This window comes from Protopterus annectens, chromosome 1.part2, assembly GCF_019279795.1.
Source record: "Protopterus annectens isolate FY-2018-M chromosome 1.part2, PAN1.0, whole genome shotgun sequence".
NCBI lineage: Eukaryota > Metazoa > Chordata > Ceratodontiformes > Protopteridae > Protopterus > Protopterus annectens.
Window position 1 is genome coordinate 520844547 of NC_056727.1, and position 21161 is coordinate 520865707.

Consider the following 21161-nt stretch of genomic DNA (forward strand, 5'->3'; position numbering starts at 1 on the left):
CTGGTACAGCTGGCACTACCTCACATCATCACACCTGCCATAACAGAATGTTGTGGGTGTTAGCTTAATGAGTATGTGTGGAAATTAAATTAATTGTAAAACAAAGATATGTCATAACCTGTCCAGTATACTTTATGAATTAATAAATTCTTTGCTGCAAGTTCTTAACCAAATGTAATATCCCCCCTATACATCTACATTCTAGAAATTGGTATAAATTATATAGCTGAAGTATCACCAATGGCCCAGAGGATGTAAAAATGACCTGTAATGTATCATGGGAGTCTACTGACCTTCTCTACTGTCATTTATATAGCACTCTGCTCCAGAGGGATATACTTTATGATGTAAATCTCAACATTTTATTTCCCTGCTTTATAAAACATGAAATTTGGTAAACTAGGACTAAAGGGTCAATGTGGTTTTTGCAGATAAGAACAAAAAATAATCATGAGCTGATTCCGTGTCTAGTTTTAGAAGGAGAATTTTATAAGATAACATGCACATTTTCTGTAAGATTCCAAAATGAGTTATGTTGGGGTAACATGGTATCCTAGGCAGTAACTCAATACCCATTTCTAAAAAAATGGTTCTGGGATCTCTCAAGCTGTGTAAAAATAAAGGCTATCAAAGCTCTGCTGTTAATTACACCAACACTGAAACTCCACACCAGTGTAAAACTTCACTCAGTTAGAGTGCCTTGCGATAACTGCCAGACTTTTGGTTTGCATATACTGATAACCCTCTGCATCATCCATCCATCCATCCATCCATCCATCCATCCATCCATCCATCCATCCATCCATCCATCCATCACTCCTTTTCCCTGTTTTTGCACATGGGATCAGGGTGTCATTCAATAGTGACAATCATGTATTAGCAAAGTGCACACTACCTTGGGGTGCCTAACCCTGCTGTGGTTGTTCTTCCATACCACGCACTCACAGGCACACTCACACCTGTTTGTAGATGACACAGCTGTTGTAGGTCTCATCAGCAATGACGATGAATCAGCCTACAGAAAGGAAGTTAGTCAACCCATCATCTGGTGGCTCAACAGCAATCTCTCACTAAACGTGAACAAGACCAACGAGATAATTGTTGACTTCAGAAAAGGCATAAAACACACTCTCCACTAACAATGCACACTGAAACAGTAGAGAGAGGGGATAGCACAAAATTCTTGGGGTACATACCACAGATGACCTAACATGGAGCATTAATATTACTGCCATTGTAAATAAAGTGCAACAGTGTCTTCATTTCCTGCAAAAAATGAGAAAGGCAATTCTTCTTTCTCTAATCCTTACTATCTTTTACAGAGGTACCATACAGAGTATAATAACCAACAGTCTCGCAACCTGGTATGGTAACTGTTCCACCTCAGACAAAAAGGCCCTTCAGAAAGTGGTTAAGGTAGCAGAGAAGATCATTGGAACCACATTCCCTGCCATCCAAGAGGGTCAACAAGATTATCAGAGACATTACCCACCCTGCCCATGGACTGTTCACCTATGTATCTTCTGGTAAACACAGCCACAGTATAAAATGCAAGACAACCAGATACAGCAAGAGTTTTTTTTCCACAGGTCATCAGACTACTAAACTCATACTAACTCAACACTATGTTGAACTCTGAACTCTGAAAAGGCCGTTGGAATTTCCAATAGTAGCATCACATATTTTTTGTGCAATAATTGTATTACAATGATCCCACTGGGATTCTCTTAATTCATATTCTTATGTAATCCGAAATTGTGCAATAATGATTTCTGGGAAAAGTTACCCCTTTCTGTGCAATTTTTATGTATAGTTACTTAAGAGTCTAAAACAATAATGTGTGTCATTTCAGTAGTAGCTGCTGTAATACAGATTGTCTATGTGTGAAAATGCCTCCACTTTGAGAAGGAGTAACAAAATTCCATTCAGTGATGCACAAGTTGTATAATCTGGATGACAATAAAGTTTGACTTTGACTTTTTACTAAGGTCAGTTTAGAGTGCCTAATCCACCTACTGCATGTCTTTGGAATGTGGAAGGTACCCAGAGCACTCAGAGGAATCCCTTGCAAACACAGGAAGGACATGCAGACTTCACACAGAAGGAACCCCAGCTGAGAAATGAACCTGGGAACCTCTTGAGAGGTGATAACACGACCCACTGCACCTCCTATTACCTGGCTATCTAATAAGCATGTTTATACAAGTAAGTAGTAACCACGCTTTATGAGGAACTAATATTGTCAAAATTCATTTCTATCAGTACCTAAGGATATGATCCTTAAGGTTTCAAAATTTTATATGTAACACATTAAGTGAACCCTGACAGAATTATATTTTTTCATTTGTTAAGAAACATCCATTCTGATTTAGAAATATTTGCTTAACCTTGCCAAAGTCTGAGCCCAATCTGTCAATTATTTTTTAAATACTACATTGGTTTGATGGCAGATGCACCTGGTAAAATGTGGCTCTGCAGTCGTAGGCCAAAAGCATTACTTACATAAGGATTTTGTGTGATAACACGCCATGTAAAGGCTATTATTTTGATTGCTTGATGTTTTAAATGGTACAGTGTAGTGAAAATTAATACAATAGGTAAATACACATTTGGAAAGTTGGCTTAAGTAATTATGCAGCTGGTTGTACAAGTCAGAACTTCAAACTGCATGTCTCACTCAATTCAGGCAAATGTAGAGGCTCTCAATTGTTAGTAGTATTATGTTATACCTATAAGAATTTTTTGTAATACAAATAGTTTGTGTTTCCTGTATCTAGCATGGGTTACACTTTTCAAACATTGTTTATTATTTTTGCCATACATTGAAATAAATAGCTTCATCTGTCCCTATGCCCAAATGCTAAATCTTGTTGCTTTCACTTATAACTTAATTAAATAGTAAAACCTACATTAATTAAATAGTGTAAGACCCATTCATTTGGTTTCCAAAACAAACTCTAATGAGGAACCATTTATTTGTTAGGTCTCTGAAAGCCTTTAAGCAACATAGGTTAATGAGAACTCATGGGGGCTTTCATGGAATTTCTAAAGCTGTTTCCCTAGCACTGTGCTGACAGAGTTTAAATACTATGCTGGCACTGAATGCCATCATAAAATTGCAAGTGATTTTATTTCCATTTGTAGTCAGGGGGCCTCTGCAGTGCTTGGATAATGCCATCTGTACGTCAGCACTGGTACTACAGGCAATGCATGCTTGGGAGCCCATATGACTGCAGGGCTGCACTAATGTTGGTGGTGTGACTGCTAACCCTTGAAAAAGAAAGTGTACACATGCAGTTGTGTATTTATTTTCTTTTAGGACGGATGGGGGATTGCCCTCTCCACACATAAGAAAAGATTTAAATTTAGGATTTTGTAAAATTCAGACTGTGCTTGATTAGCACAGCCCCACTCCATACTCCACTGCATTTTTAGATACAGTAATGCATACAACACAGTGATTTACTTGTCTTACATACATTATCTCACCCAACATGCAAGGGGTAGTGTAGCGATTGCTGCCTTTGGTGAAATTCTGCAGCTTCACACCAGGTTTGGGGGGTGTCAAAGGAAAAATATAAAATGATCAAAACAAGGTAGGTTTAGGTTAAGGCACTTTAATCTTGCAGCAAGGAGACAAAAATGTGCTATTACAGAGTTTGTCTAACTAGAAACAGGAAATACTTTCATTTTTATACACTTTTTAATAAGACATTGCCTACCAAGCTGACGTAGCAAATTACAAGTCTTTTTATTATTACTTATTGACCATTAGTGTCATGAATTTTTGCTGATTTATCAGTTTTTGTGAGAAACTTCTTAAGAAAACAATGTGGCCTTGGTTACCACCAGTTAGATACATGTTATGTTACCATTCAAGGTACTATGGCTAATTTAAGCACAAAGCTAGCAGTTTATTTTTCTAACAGTCCTTTGTCTACATTATCTCTAAGCTTTTGCAGCTGTACATGTTTTTATACTTTGAACAGAGCTGATTGTTTAGAATCATTACATTTACAGGATATAGCATTGTTTATTTATTTACTCCTGACCTAGCAGATAAGCACCTGCTTCTCAAGTACATTTCCAAAAGGCATAAACATGAATATTGCTGCGCTAGCAATTACTAGGTCAGAGGGCATTTTGCAAGTTTCAGAAAGCACACTGCAGTTTTAAAAAGCATCTTTTCAGTTTTCATATGAAACTCAATTTATATATATAACAGTGCATATAAAATAGAATGAAAAACGTGTTAACTCATTTAACTTCTAATTAGCATTAAGCATACACACATTAATACATATTTTTCTGACAGGGGGAATCATGTTACATGAGGATAAGGTAATGAGATTCAGAAACAGAATATCTTTCTGAATCTCATTACTTCTTCATGGCATTCCATGTAGTACACTGACTTGTGGCACAGGTGAAGCATTGGGTTTAGTTCAGGATACTCTACCCCTAGTATGATGGAAAGGGATTTTATTTTCACATAGAGTTGCAGGATTGTGGAGGCCTGGGGTAGATAATGAGATTCTAAGACATGCTATGCTGATAAATCTCATTGTCTACACCTAGCATTGTGTGAATTTACCCAAGGCCTCAGAGGCCTAGACAAGTATGGCCCAAGTATTCTGGTACCACAGATCTACTTGTATGGGAGAATGATATTGTAGACAGCCTGTCTGCAGTACCAGGGCTGCCTTACAGGTAGAGCTAAAAAGCTGTGAGAGTGTGCCATACATGAGCACTACCTCTGGGATGGATGGGAGACTGCAGGCATGACAGTTGCCATAACAGTGCTCTTACTCTGCAGTGCATTACAGGTGTGATCAACACCCCTTTTCCTGCTCTGTGGTGATCACCCCCCCCCGAGATAGTGTAACAACATTGTGTAAATACCACTCAAGCACAAACACACCATAGTAGTATTTTAGTGTTCACTTATGCTACTCTATGTTGAACTCTGTAAGTGGGGGACTAATAGCCTCATTAATCACTGAACCACAAACCTCTTCTTCTGCAGACCCTTAACTTGAATATCACTACAATGACTACATAGAGCTGTTAGCCAGGGTACAGGTGCATTGATTAAAAAGGGTGCTAACCCCACTTTAACAAAGTGTGACAGAAAACAGCAAAATAGACACTATACAGACACCTTAGTTATAACAAACTCCTGATAAAAAACACTCACTCTACAGACCAGGTAAAGGTACACTACTGAATTATTAATACTCTTGTTATATTCTCCCAGTTAAGATATCCTGGCAGCAGTGTTATCCAAAGCAAATTAAAACTCCCGCACAATAAATAGAGTTTCAAACTGCATCAATCAACATTAATAAATTGCCAAAATCAAATAACCTAAGCAAGGAAAAAAAAACAAAACTGTTCAGCATCCATTCTGTACAGTAAAGCTTTCTTAATCACTGTAATTATACAACAAAATAAAGGCTTCTACTAATTACTGTTTAAGTTTCTCACAATTAACTTAATGTTGTCTCATACTGACTTACAAGAAGCTTGCTGTCCCCAACTTCATTGCTCTTAGTGATGGTTTTAAAGCCATAGACACTCTCAAGTACAAGAATAAGCTTAATCTAAATAATGTTTTACAAGTACCAGACAGGGAACACTAACAACATTTGAAAACTTAAATAAGGCATTAAATTCCACAAATTTACCATCTTCATGTGGAATTCAGGCTGAAGGAATAGAAGCAGTGGATTGTCGTTTGACTGTTTTGTACAAAATTTAAGATCAATTCATCAAGCAGGCTTGAAAGTGGTCTAATCAGTATAGACTGTACTGGAGCTAACACGTGTGAATGTGATACTACATTTTTTAAATATATGCATTTGCTCAATATCTTCTATAGAAGAATGAGTTAGCAGCCCTGCCAGGGTCTGTCCATCTCCCATTGGTCCTTTTGTGATTATGACATGCTCCAAAAATCAAGTTTTTCATTGGCTATACACTGAGCCCATGAAAGAGTGGAAATCAGAACTTTCTACAGGCAAAGCAGAACAGCAGATGCATCAAGTGAGCTTTGTCCTTCTGCTCCACTGGAGGTTTCTGTCCTCCCTGAGCTCACCTTAGGACACCTGCATTACTCTTTGACAGGTGTACTGCCCCAGCCAAAATCCCCACCTGACACTGTCCCTGGAGCGGGTCGCGCTCGGATGCCTGGGCGCTTGGAACCAGAAGCGAGAGCCCCAGTGGGGCTCACCCTCCCGCCTCACTGGGTAAGTGAAAAATGATAAGAATAGTGGTATTTCAATGGTGGCCGAGGCCTCCCACTTATTCTACATCTCTCATGTCTCTTCACAGTGCCAGACTAGAGTCAAGCTCAACAGGGTCTTCTTTCCCCACTGATTCTGCCAAGCCTGTTCCCTTGGCTGTGGTTTCGCTAGATAGTAGGTAGGGACAGTGGGAATCTCATTCATCCATTCATGCGTGTCACTAATTAGATGACGAGGCATTTGGCTACCTTAAGAGAGTCATAGTTACTCCCGCCATTTACCATGCTTCATTAAATTTTTTCACTTTGACATTCAGACCACTGGGCAGAAATCACATCACGTCAACACCCATCCCGGGCCTTTGCCATGCTTTGTTTTAATTAAACAGATTATTCTGGTCGGCACCAGTTCTAAGTTAGCTGCTATCTGCCGGATGATGCGGGATGCCGGTCAGGATCGGCACCCTCCACAGCTGGGACGATCAACAGGAAGGGCCCGGCACGCATCCAGGGTCGCCGCCGCTATACCCGCAGGCCCCTCCCCAGGAGGGGGAAGCGCGGCAAGGGCTGGCAATGCCTCTTCCAGCCACGGTGCATGCCCAGCCCCACTTCATGCCTGAGCCCGACCGACCCAGCTCTTAGAGCCAATACTTATCCTGAAGGTATGGATCTGGCTTGCCGACTTCCCTTTCCTACATTGTTCTAACATACCAGAGGCTGTTCACCTTGGAGACCTGCTGCCGATATGGGTACGGCCCGGCGCGAGACTTACACCCTCTCCCCCAGTTTTTCAAGGGCCAGCGAGAGCTCACCTGATGCCAGCACAACCGCGACGCCTTCCAGGGCGCAGGCCCCTCTCTCGAGGTGAACCCATTCCAGGGCACCCTGCCCTTCACAAAGAAAAGAGAACTCTCCCAGCTGCTCCCACTGGCTTCTCCGGGATCATTGGTCACCGCACTGGACGCTGCAAGGTGCACATCTCTGCCATTCTGGATTCAGGGATCTGAACCCGACTCCCTTTCGATCGGCCAAGGGCAACACACGCCATCGCCCATCCCTTTGGAATGGTGCTCGCCTATCTCTCAGGACTGGCTGACCCATGTTCAACTGCTGTTCACATGGAAACCTTCTCCACTTCATCCTTCAAAGCTCTCATTTGAATATATGCTACTACCACAAAGATCTGCAACCATGGTGGCTCCACCCGGGCCCTCGCACTGGCGACGGCCGGGTATGGGCCCGATGCTCCAGAACCATCCATTTTCAGGGCTAGTTGATTCAGGCAGGTGAGTTGTTAGACACTCCTTAGTGGATTCCAACTTCCATGGCCACCATTCTGCTGTCTATATCACCAACACCTTTTCTGGGGTCTGATGAGCATTGGCATCGGACGCCTTAACCCGGCATTTGGTTCATCACTCAGCACCAGTTCTGCTTTCCAAAAGTGGCCCACTGGGCACTCGCATTCCACGCCTGGCTCCAAGCCAGCGAGTCAGGCTTCTTACCCATTTAAAGTTTGAGAATAGTTTGAGATTGGTTTGGCCCCAAGACCTCTAATCATTTGCTTTACCAGATAAAACTGCATCCGCCGAGTGCCAGCTATCCTGAGGGAAACTTTGGAGGGCACCAGCTACTAGATGGTTCGATTAGTCTTTTGCCCCTATACCCAGGTCAGACGACCAATTTGCACGTCAGGACTGCTACGGACGTCCACCAGAATTTGCTCTGGCTTCGCCCTGCCCAGGCATAGTTCACCATCTTTTGGGTCCCACCAGGTGCGCTCTTGTTCCACCTCCCCGATGGGATGGGTGAGATGGGTCGGTGGTGCGCCCCCCCAACACGTGGGGAGGGGGATCCCACCTCAGCCTGCACGCACCGGCCCACACTTTCATTGCACCATGGGGTCTCCTGCCCATCCTCAGACTCGAGCACCTGTTTGACACCTTGGTCCATGTTTCAAGATGGGACAGGTGGGTCACCAACATTGCTGCGGACCCTGGGCATCGGAGGTGAGCCCGCCAACCCAGTGGCAGAACATCGTTGGGCTGCACTGAGGGCAGTACAGACCAGTCGACAGCACCACCAGGAGCCAGAGGCCCTGGCCCCTCTGCGAGGGTGGGGGAGGGTGCAGCGGCGGTCATCACGCATTACCCCGGGGCATGGTGAGGGCTGATGCCGCGGGCTGTAACAATACCCTCTGTGGAGGGGAGCCACATTCTGCGTGGCCTTCCCAGCTGACCTGGAGCTGATTGCGATGCACCACCTTGGAGGAAGTGTGCCCGACGGCGGCCAGCGTGCCCGGGGTCGGTCCCCCACCCAACCCGGAGGGGGATCCACTTCGCCCAGGCAGCCGGCGCAGTCGCTGGGTTGAATCCTCCGGGTGGACATCGCGGACCACACCCATTTACCTCTGAACAGTTTCATGTTCTCTTGAACTCTCTCTTCAAAGTTCTTTTCAACTTTCCCTTACAGTACTTGTACGCTATCGGTCTCATGCTGGTTTTTAGCTTTAGATGGAGTTTACCACCCGCTTTGGGCTGCATTCACAAACAATCTGACTCCGGAAAGACCTGATCCCAATGTGCTGGGGGCCACCACTGGCCTCATACTGTCCGAGGGCTGAGCCTCGATCACAAGGACTTGGGCCCCTGGGCTGCGCCGGGGAGATGGACTTCTGTACGCCACATTTCCCTGCGCCCATTGCTCGGGTGGGGATTTGGCACTGGGCTCTTCACTCGCCGTTACTGGGGGAATCCTGGTTAGTTTCTTTTATTCCACTTAGCAATATGCTTAAATTCGGCGGGTCGCCACATTTGATCTGAGGTCGCGTTCCAAGCTAGGTCGCGGGTGGTGGTGGGATGGCAGGGGTCTCGGGAGGGAGGGACAGATGGACTGGCCAACCTCCCCCCACCCGCTTCCCATCACTGGACCACCGGAGGCTGTCGGTGGCCCAATGCCTGCCCGGTTACTTGCATGCCGGGGCCACATTGGTCATCCTCCTCCACCACCTGGAAGTCCGGCAATGGAGAGCGGGTGGGGGGAGGATGGCCAGTCCATCCGCCCCTCCCTCCTGAGGTTTCACGGCTGTCGGCAGGGGTGCCCAGACCAGGGTTACTGGCCCTGCACCACGAGACAACAGGGAGTCCCACGGTGGCCGGCGCGTGGCCGCACTGCCAGCCCTCTGGGTCTTTGAACCGATGCCCTACGTAGAACGGAACGTCCTCCACAGGTACCCATGACCGACATCGAGGGGAGAGGTCTCAGGTGTGCCACCCCCAGAGGTGGCCCCGTGCGGCCGGATGTGAGGCCACCCAACCCCTACCGCACGGGGAGCCAGCCACCTCCAGGACGCATGGCAGATGGCACCGCTGGGCCGGGCGCACACTCTGCTGCCATCCCCTCATGGGCTGTGCCTCCCACCGCATGGATGGAGCCCCTCCCTCCAGCCGTGAGGAGGCCACCCCTTGCTCTCGTGCTCCCTCCAGTCTCCCTCCCCCTGGGTGCTGCGGGCTTGGTCCCTCCAACCTCCACCAGGGTGCGCAGAGAGACAGGAGTTGGAGAGACAGACAGAGATGCGGCGGAGCGAGGAGAGGCCCTGGTACCCGGGGACTGTGCCAACTCGGGACCCTCGGCTTTAATGATCCTTCCGCATGGTTCACCTATGGAAACCTTGTTACGACTTTTACTTCCTCTTGGTAGTCAAGTTTGATCGTCTTCTCGGTGCACCATCAGGGCTGTGACCGACTCCAGCGTGGCCAATCCGAGGACCTCACTAAACCATCCAATTGGTAGTAGCGATGGGCGTTGTGTACAAAGGGCAGGGACTTAATCAACACAATCTTATTACCAGCACTTACTGGGAATTCCTCGTTCATGGGGAATAATTGCAATCTCTGGTCCCTATCATGAATGGGGTTTAGCGGGTTGCCTGGACCTGTCAGCCAAGGGTAGATACACGCTGATCCATTCAGTGTAGCATGCATGCAGTCCCGGACATCTAAGGGCATCACAGACCTGTTATTTCTCAATCTCATGTGGCTGAAAGTCACTTGTCCCTCTAAGAAGTTGGAGATGACTGCACGGGGCCGCATAACTAGTTAGCATGGTGGAGTCTCATTTGTTATCAGAATTAACCAGACAAATGGCTTCACCAACTAAGAACGGCCATGCACCACCACCCACAGAATCAAGATAGAGCTATCAATCTGTCAATTCTTTCCATGTCCGGGCCGGGTGATGTTTCCCATGTTATGTCAAATTAAGCTGCAATCTCCACTCCTGGTGGTGCCCTTCCATCAATTCCTTTAAGTTTCAGCTTTGCAACCATACTCCCCCCGGAACCCAAAGACTTTGGTTTCCCAGAAAATCCCCGGCGGGTCATGGGAATAATACTACCAGATCGCTAGTCGGCATTGTTTATGGTCAGAGCTACGATGGTATCTGATCATCTTCGAACCACCAACTTTCATTCTTGATTAATGAAAACATTCTTGGCAAATGCTTTCACTTTCATTCATCTTGCACCTGTCCAAGAATTTCACCTTTAGTGGCACAATACGAATGCCCCTGGCCATCCCTCTTAATCATGGCCCCTGTTCCAAAAACCAACAAAATAGGACCGGAGTCCTATCCCATTATTCCTAGCTGAAGTATTCAGGTGACCGGCCTGCTTTGAGCACTCTAATTTTTTCAAAGTAAATGCTTTGGACCCCCGGGACACTCAGTTAAGAACATTGAGGGAGCGCCGAGAGGCAAGGGCTGGGACAGGTGGTAGCTCACCTCATGGCAGACTACCAGACTGATCCCAAGATCCAACTATAAGCTTTTTAACTGCAGTAACTTTAATATATGCCATTGGAGCTGGAATTACCACGGCTGCTGGCACCAGACCTGTCCTCCAATAGATTCTCGTTAAAGGATTTAAAGTGTATTCATTCCAATTACAGGGCCTCAATAGAGTTCTGTATTGTTATTTTTCGTCACTACCTCCCCGAGTTGAGAGTGGGTAATTTATGTGCCTGCTGCCTTTCTTGGATGTGGTAGCCGTTTATCAGGTTTCCTCTCTGGAATCAAGCCCTGATTCCTCGTTACCCGTGGTCACCATGGTAGGTACAGATAGTACCATCGAAAGTTGATAGGGCAGACATTCGAATGTCGTGTTGCCACCACGAGGGCACGCGATCGGCCTGAGCTTATCTAGAGTCACCAAAGCTGCCGGGCCAAGACCCAGATTGGTTTTGGTCTGACAAATACACGCATCCCCGGAGTTCAGCGCTCATTAGCATGTATTAGCTCTAGAATGATCACAGTTATCCAAGTAATGGTGGAGCGATCAAAGGAACCATAACTGATTTAATGAGCCATTTATAGTTTCATTGTAGCATCTGTGTGCACTGAGACTTGCATGGCTTAATCTTTGAGAGAAGCATATGCTACTGGCAGGATCAACCAGATAGGAGCACCTCAGCAGGTGGGCGGCGAGGAGGGTCCGGAGCCCGCACCTCCACCCGCTGGAGGGGTCCCTCTCCACATGGAGGGGGGCACCCCGGGTGCTGGTTGTGGACCGGCGACCACGACCCCAGAGGGCCGCGGGCCAGCGGACTGCTGCCGCGTTTGGAGCCAGAGAGTGAGGGAGATAGCTTCTGAAGCTCCCGCTCTCAGGGGCACCTGCCAGAGCGGGGTGGCCTGGCACATGACAGGACCCCTTTGCCTCAGCCTGGGCTCATCGGTCTCGCCTCAACTTTGCCGCTGATGGGTTCAAATGCTCAGCACCCCCCACCCACTCCTCGCTCTTGGGGAGGAGAGGTTCGACCTGCCGGCCATCACCCACAGAGCTACGTCATGGAGGGGCCCTCCGCCAGTGGGAGTCGGTCTGCCCGATCGATCGATGGACGGTGGGGAGAGGCGCCTTGGCACTTGCTGCGAGGGTGCTCACCAGGAGATATTCTCCCTGGGGCTGGGACCTGGACTCGCACTAACCCATGGGATGCCCCTTCGTCCCTTAACTCCTGGAGGCTGCCAAATCATGCCGGATCATGCGTGCCCAGCGTACGACCAGGGGGATGGACCCATGGGGTGTGACCGACCCCCGCGGAACTCTCTTCGGCCATGGAGGGCCAGATCTGTTCTCATGAGGGCTCCTGTGTCCCACTGCTTTCCCATCCAGAAGGGTTCTGGGGACTTTGCAATATTTTGGGGATGCTGTTGGGTACCGGGCGAGGTTTGACCCCTTCCCGCTGCCTGACAGGAGCTCTCTGGGTCTTGCAGACTCCTGCCTGATGCTCCTCGAGGTCTTCAGTTGCAGAGGGCTCTGCCTGCCCCCTCTCATCCAGGTAGGATCTCTCCCAGTCCCACAGCCCTCCGCTGGCGGCTCCCTTATGGACTTCCACCTAGAGGGGGGCAGTTTGGACCCTCTCACCCAGGCGGAAGCACTCCCTTCTGGCCACTTACCACATCTCTCCCCCTTCTGGACTTCCATCCCGGAAGGAGCCGTGATCCGGACCCCCCCACCTATGCAGGAGTTCTCCTGGCCCAGCCGATGTCCGCCCCCTCTCCCTTCCAGACTTCTGTGGGGAGGGACCCTCTCTGGGCTTCAGATTCCAATCGGCTGGGAGGGCTCTTTCCTCGGGTTATGTATCTCCTGGAGGCTGCCTGGCCAGGCCGTGTCCCCATGGCCTCGGAAGCCCTCAGGGAGACCTCCCTCTGGAACTGGCCAGCCTCGCAGAACTCTCCTCAGTCACTGAGGGGCAGACACACTCCCATCTGGGCTTCCAAGCCCATGCTCCTTTCCAGTCCAGAGCACCATGGTCTTTGTCTCTCCCAGATCTCCTGGAGGCTGCCTGGCCGGGCCATGTCCCCATGCCCTTGGAGCCTCTCGGGGGGACCTCCCTCCAGTCCCGGCCATCACCATGGAACTCCCTTCGGCCACCAAGGGGCAGGCTCGCCCTCATCGAGACTTCTGAGCCCACACTCCATTCCATTCCAGAGCACCACAGTCCCCATCTCCCCCAGATCTCCTGGAGGTTGCCTGGCTGGGCCGGGCGATGTCTCTGTGCCCTCGGAGTCTCTCAAGGGTACCTCCATCTGGCCCTGTGGAACTCCTCTAGGCCGCCGAGGGGCAGGCACGCCCTCATTGGGACTTCTGCATCCTCTCCGTTTTCCCATCCAGAGGAGTTATGGGGACTTTGCGATATTTTGGGGATGCCGTCAGGTACCGGGTGAGGTCGAACACCTACTCCCTGCCTGGCAGGAGCTCTTCAGGTACAGAGGACTCCCACCAGTCAAGCCCTCGAAGACTTCCATAGTGAGGGGGCTCCGCCTGACCACTCTCACCTGGGCAGGAGCTCTCCTGGCCCCGTGGCCTCCCATAGGTGGCTCCCTTAAGGACTTCCACATGGGGGGTGTGGTCCAGACTCCCTCACTCAGGCGGGAGCTCTCCCGGCCCAGTTGATTTCCACCCCTCTCCCCCTTCCAGACTTCTGTGGGGAGGGACCCCTCCAGGCTTCCACTTCTGTCTGAAACTGGAGAGCTCCATCAAATGTGGAGCTGTTGAGAAGAATGATTAAAATTCAACCAGTTATGTAAATTACCCAACTACTTTCTCTATTCTCTCAGATACATCGAGACAAGCCCATTGAGGAGTACAAAATCCATGACAAACCCTTGTGGTATTCCACTAACCACTAGTCACTTTTTAAATTCAGACATTATCCTTCTTACCGCAACCCTGTGTGCCCTACATTTCAGCCATACAGTTATCCGCTTCTAAGTCTTTGTACTGTTTCCAGCCCTTCCAGTTTTTCTACTAGCCTGTTGAGTGGGACTGAGTCGAAAGCCTTGCTGAAATCAAGGTGGACCATGCCTATGTATACTATCCATATGAAAGCCAGTAAAAACTGGATCAGGTTTGACATGATAGCTCCTTTTGGTTGTTAACCCATGTTGACTGATGTATTGTGTCTCTCCAAACACCATTATATTGGGTGACTTCAACTACCCAAACATAGACTGGGAGCATTACTCTAGCTCCAACACCCTAGCCCAAAGGTTCCTAGAATTTATAAACTCAAATGCTATGAAACAACTTGTTACCACTCCCACAAGAGGGGAAAACATACTGGACCTGATCATCACCAACATGGGGACTCTATGCTCCAGACCAGAAGTGTATCCCTCACTGGTAAGATCAGACCATAAACTAATCTCACTAGATATTCACATCCTGACCCAACCCCTGCCCAGAAAACCACAGTGAAAAACTTCTCTAAAGCAAATTTCACACTCCTCAAAACCGAGGTGGAATCCTTCAAAGCCCCGGGCCTGTGGAAAATACAGCCTAGACCACAGAATCCTTTATAATTGCATTCTATGAACACCTTCAGGAATGCATGGATCATCTTGATCCCAAATAAAACCATGACCCAATCCTCCAATGGCAGGCGTCCTGTCTGGTGGACCCCAGCCATAAACAAACTATACAATAGAAGGAGGAAGGTACTAAATGATAGAGCAAAATCCCAAAGGGAAGGCATCACTGATCAGTATTAGCAAAAACTACGGGCACTCATAAAATTGTCTAAGGCCAGCTTGAGAGAAAAATTGCACAGGACACTGAGGATAATCACAAGGCTTTCTTTAGTTATGTTAGGAACCTGGGTGGTAATTCCCAGATATGCTCAGAATTAGTCCAAAATGACAAAAAATACACTGAACCCACAGACATTGCCAACATCCTAGCTGACAAGTTCAGAGCAAACTTCTCCCCCCCTCCCCACCAAAGGGCAAATATCTATCCCAGCAGAGTGCTGCCCCCCTGACATCTCAGATGCTCAAGTAAGAGCCGCCCTCTCCAAAGCAAAAAACACAGCATCAATGGGACCAGACGGTGTCCCGGGCTGCGTCCTACATGAACTCCAAGAAGAGCTAAACCCAAACATAAAACTACTGTTCAATCTCAGCCTTACTACAGGATATGTGCCCAAAGAGTGGCATACAGCAATAGTGGTCCCTCTCCATAAAGGTGGTGCCTCAACGGATCCTGGAAACTATCGCCCCATAAGCCTGACTAGCTTGGTCTGCAAAGCTATGGAAAGGATCATCATGGACCTCATAAATAAAGATATTGGGGACCTACAGACACTGGATCCTACCCAGTTCGGCCCTGTTAAGGGCAGATCCTGCCTCTTAAACCTGGTTGATTTCTTTGAAACAGTCACCAAAGCCATTGATGAGGGGAAGGTGGTCCACACAGCCTACCTGGACCTCGCAAAAGCCTTCGATACAATACCCCACTCGGGCATTATAGATAAGCTCACCAGCTTAAATATAAACCCCTATGTCACTAGATGGATTGCAAACTGGCTCAAGGACAGAACCCACATGGTTAGAATTGCTGGAGCCATGTCAGACTCCAAACCAGTTACAAGTGGTGTCCCACAAGGCTCAGTCCTGGGACCTCTCTTGTTCGCTATATATTTCTCGGAGGTACAGGCCAACACGGAAGGACTGTGGCTGACCAAGTTCGCAGATGACTGCAAACTGGGCTCCATAATCGACTCTCCAGCCAACACAAGCATCCTCCAAAAGGGCCTCATAGAAACAGACAACTGGTGCCAGAGCCATGGCCTCAAGCTAAATGCCAAAAAGTGTATAGTCATCCCCTTTGGCAAAAACAAAGTGCCCACAAATTACCACATAGGTGGTAATCCATTAAGTACAGAAGAAGTAATTAGGGACCTGGGGACCCAAGTTGATAGCAATCTCTCAATTGACAACCACGTGGACAAAGTGGTTAGAAAAACATTTTATATAGCCCACCTAATCATGAAGGGATTCACATCTAGATCAGGGGAGGTCATCATGCCTCTTTACTCATCCCTCATCAGGCCCATAATTGAGTACAATGCCCTTTTGGGATGTACCTTACCAGACACCTGCAGCAACTGGAAAGACCCCAAAAGTACCTCACCAAGAGGATCAAAGGGCTCAAACAGATGCCATATGCTGCCCGGTTAAAGAAACTCCAGCTCTACTCAGTGGCATACCGCCTGTTCAGAGGTGATCTGTGCCTGATGTATAAAGCCATGTCCAACCGGAATTAATGGACATGCTGCACCTCAGAAAATCCAAATCCCATCGAGCTACGCTCGAGACTTGAACCTCAGCACTGAAATAAATAGGACATGCTGGAGGGACAAATTCATAACCCAGAGGCTCCCTTCACTCTGGAATAAAATCCCAGTCCAGGTTAGGCAGAGTCCCTCATTGACTCTCTTCAAGAGGAATCTTGATGAGTGGATGGGAGATCGTAGGTTTACCCCAGGTATCACTTCTGTGTCACTGTTAGACAGAGGCACAGTATACTAACCTCGAAAAAGGGCATAGCAAAATAAATTTAAAATGGGTGGCGAAAGCCAAACACATTCTGGCTAGGCTTATAAATGCCCTAGGGCAGATAGCCTAGTATGAACCTATGAACCTATGAACCTATAAATTGCCCTTCAGAAATGGAACCAGTGTTCCCCTCAGGATTCTTCATATGGCTGTCTTTGACACAGTTGTTAATCTACTAGGCTTGCTCCCCCCATATACATACAATTGCTGTTTTCCAGTCTTCTAACACTTTTAAACAAGCTAGTGATGGGGGTGGGGGGGCAATCTGCCAACACAATGTCAAGATTTTTGATAACACTGGGAGGCAACACATACAATCCGTGTGTTTTATTTCCTTAAGGGCAGCCATTCCACTATAAACATCCTCCTTTTCTATCTTCAAATCTTTCCACTTGTCTTCTCATTCTGCCATGCCTCCCTCGGAGCACAGTATTCTCCCTTAGTTTTCTTATGTGAAGACTGCAGTGGGATATTCATTCAGTATTTCAGCTTTTTCTCAGTCTTTTAAGGTCACCCTCCCATCTTTGCTCATCTACCTAGTTTTGTCCCTGTCGTCCTCTCATTCCAGTTTTGTTGCCTTTTTGCTAACCTCCTTATACTCTGTCACCACTACCTACCCACTCCCTCCTTTCATATCTTATAGTCCCTATGTTTTACCCCAAATGCTAGCCTCAGATTCCTATGTAGCCATTTTGGTCTGCTTCTCTTTATGCCTTTTTGCATCTTCCTCACACTGTTGTCAGCAGCATTGAGCGTTTCTTCTCTGATCAATTCCCATATATTTTTAAACATTGATTAGCTCCCAGCCGACTAACTCATCCTTGACATCTCCCCACACAGCATAATTCACTCCTCTATAACTCTCAAACCATTGTCTTTTTATTTTTAACCCTTCTATATTCTGTAAGCCACACAACGATATGATTGCAGTTGGCTAATGGTGCCTTTACCTGGACATCCATGCCACTTTCTGCTCTGGTTAAAACCATGTCCACAATTCTGTCTTTTTTGGTATGGCCCTACAGGACTTGGCAGAAGCCCTCAAGGGCAAAGTCCTTAATCAACTCCCACTTTCTTTTGACCTTAGAATCAGAACTTTGAGTCTCAGTCTGTCCCTGGCGGGTTCAGGCTCTCTATGACAACAACCCTCTTTGTCCTAACTTACTTGTTTATTCTCTCCTCCAATCTGTCAACCTTTTCTGTTTTTGTGTCAAATGGCAAATATGTTGTATCAATCTACCATATCTCTCCCTCTTTCTGTACCTTAGTAGCAGGCTGCTAAGTCTCCCTGTAATCTTATCCCATTCCTGGTTGGGTAATTTTATTTCTCTTTGTAAACCCATATTTATATAGATTGCTACTCCATCCTTCTCTTTTTATTCATGAATAATGGATATACAGATACATCCATGCTCCACCCCCCCTCTTGTCATTGGTCCACATTGCCAGCAATGCTCACCTTCCCTTCCTATATCACTGTGTGCAGCTCCCTCATCTTCCTACCCAGACTGTGTACCACAGAGTAATACAGCATGATCATGATCCAAAACATCCTTTCTGTTCCTCTGCTAAGCTCTGCATCTCTTTTTACCTTCATCTACTGCCTAAAATCTTGCTCCTTCTTCTATTTCTGTCACCACCCCCTGCTATCTTACCTCACATTCCAAAAGAATCAGGTTAGTGTTGTAGAGCCTCTACCTTTCTGCAGTCCTGTCCCAACACTGAATTCTGTCTCTGTTATACCATACTAGGAGTGATATACTTCTAACAGTATGCCAGTGTCATAATTGCAAAGTTCTGAAGCAGTTTACATAAATCACTCGTATTACTTTTTCCTGGTGAGGAAGAAACATTGTAAGGCTGCTGCAGAAGCCAGTATTCCCCTTACCTCTACTTGTAGATATTTCAGACATTTAACTGGACTGCAGTACCAGTTCTCACCTATAGGTGGAAGTGACAATCCTTGTAACTGCCCATCAGCAGAGTCTCACAATGCTGCATGCCTAACTAGGAAAATTCTGTTTCATATGAGGCATTCTGGCTGATGATACAGTGGTGGCAGGCATATGGGCTGCACACCAAAAACACAATTCAGACATCTAACAATTGTGGGACGGTCACCCCGCTGTGTACATAGGGGACAGCTCCTGCACAATACTACACAGCATCCTTGAATTCACTGCCAGTTATATTAACCTCACAACTGCCAGGGGCCAAGTCTACCTCTGTATTGGATGCGGTATTGCAGGGGGAAGCAATATTATTCCTCTAAGCCTGTAGTGCAAGATCCAACTTGTTATGCTGCATAGCCTCACTGACTTCAGTTGACTACTCCACTGCTATGACGTTTTCTTCTGTATGTTTGTTTGTTTATTTATTTATTTATTTATTTATTTATTTATGTATTTATTTATTTATTTATATACTCTTTGTTATCGGGTTAGTCCTACTAGACCAGTGTCCTCTTTTCAAATGGGACACCCAAGATGGTGGCATCATACTGACATGGGAAAATGCAATCCTGTATACTTTGATAATTTTGATAAGAAATTTTCAAATTCAATTTCCCAGAGGACTCGTCTGATTTTGGAATGCGCCAATGTTGTTTTAAAATGTGGACTACTCCTCTCAATAAAGGTGACAAACCAGGTCACAAAATATAAATCCTTCCACTCTAAATCAATCTGTCTTTTATTTCTTTGTAGTCTGGACTTCCATCTTACACCTTTACTCCTAATTTTTCCAGAAAAGTAACCTATTACTCTTCTAATCATCCCTAGTGTGAAGCTTCTGCATGATCTCTGAACCTGGAAACATTAAGATACCTGTTCTAGATTAGTGTATCTTCCCTTTACATTTTTATTTCACTGGAGAAGGCGTCAAGGCTACTGGTCTCGTCACAGTGAGGCGTGTTCTGGTGTAGCTACTTTTCTCCTTAATTTAAAAGTATCCGTCCTGCATTTTAATATCATTGAACTTGGTGGCGCTACCTGCTAAGACATTAAATATATAATGAGGTTATTCAGAGGCTCATTAATGTGAATTCTTATAATGCCCATTCGCAGACAACAGTATTATTGACTTTGGTCTAGCCGTGAATCCAAACCACTTACATTATTATATTGGATGATGATTTTAGTTCTCTTTTACTGTCTGAAAAGAAGAGGAAGGGGAAGAGATTAGAAGATGCTGATGTTAATTATAAATATTTGATACAACATATCTAGATGCTGTAGAGGTCCAAAGGGAGATTCTTACTGAAGAAATATCTATACTTCTAGATATGATTACATTTTTTTTTCTGCAGGCAATCTCTTTCAAGGACACAGAGGGTTGTTAAAATAATGTTTCTCTGATCATAAAGCCTTGTGGACAGTGTTGTTAAATGTAAAGTATTTTACTCATGTGGAACTCAGTAAGAGGCAAAGACTTAAAATGCTTGAAAATGTGTATATCCATTATTATGAGAACCCTTACTTTCAGAAAGTTTGGAAAGATCATTCTAGTTTGAGATTTGCTTATTCTTCTTGGATGGAGTGGTAGCTACATATAGAAACTAAATTACCCACCCGGTAGTTTGAACCTTGGCTCTAGATGTTTGTCATTGTTGATGTGACATCCCAATCCCATGTGCAGAAATGGTAAAAGGGGGTTGTGGATGGATGGATATAGATGGCATTTCTTTAAAGGTTGGCGTAATGAAAATGTTCATATGTGAAGTTTCCCCAATCATGTCAGTATTGTTTCCTAAACAATTTACCTACTGATAGATTAAAAACATTATTAAACAATACAATGAAAAGAGAATGGCTTTATAACATTAAACAGACTGCATCCTGGGTAGAAAATGATATTTAACCTATTAAATTTACAGGAAAACAAAAAGTTTCAGTTTTATCTAGATTGCTAAATGATAAACCAAAGAAGCTTTTTGAGTTTTCTTTAATTTTAGGGCACACGGTGGCTTATTTATTATCCAGATTTGTAGCTTCCCTGCCTGAATTTTCTGTCTTTGTAGATTTGGGGTGTTTACATTTTGCTGAGCTGAAAAGAGCATTCGTAGTGCTGGAGGTACTTTCCTTGGTGTGGACAGGATATAATATTTTTACTATAAGTGTCTACATATATGACAGCTTAATATTTTTGTAATGGTCTTGAACTGATTTTATTTCAGGGAGTAAGTTCTGAGTTTAGGCATACGTGCTATATATCCTTGCTGTCAATGGTTTGGAAGGGTACTAGTAAGGAAAGATTAGACTCCTGAAGACCTATCTCTCTATTAAATATTGACTATAAGATATTGGTGTATATGATTCAGCACAGATTAAAAGCAGAGTTGTCCTTTTTCTCTTACCTCTGGAGATTCTAAGAGTTGTATGGCTTTGGCAACCATGGGCATATTATGGCTTGCAAAGGAATATTTGAGAAAGTTTTTTAATAAAGAATAAATATGGTTATGTTGTTTAAATGCAGCCAAGGCATATGACTCTGTTAATCATAGCACACTCTGTTATATATGTACTGG

The 21161-nt window shown here is 45.9% G+C and overlaps 1 protein-coding gene and 1 pseudogene across 6 annotated transcripts in view; one reads left to right on the plus strand and one right to left on the minus strand.

The window, feature by feature from the left end:
* SLC8A1 (solute carrier family 8 member A1) overlaps positions 1-21161 on the plus strand; it is a 2780038-nt gene that overhangs the window by 1291466 nt on the left and 1467411 nt on the right. The window lies entirely within an intron of this gene.
* On the minus strand, positions 5552-9071 carry LOC122792610 (annotated as a pseudogene).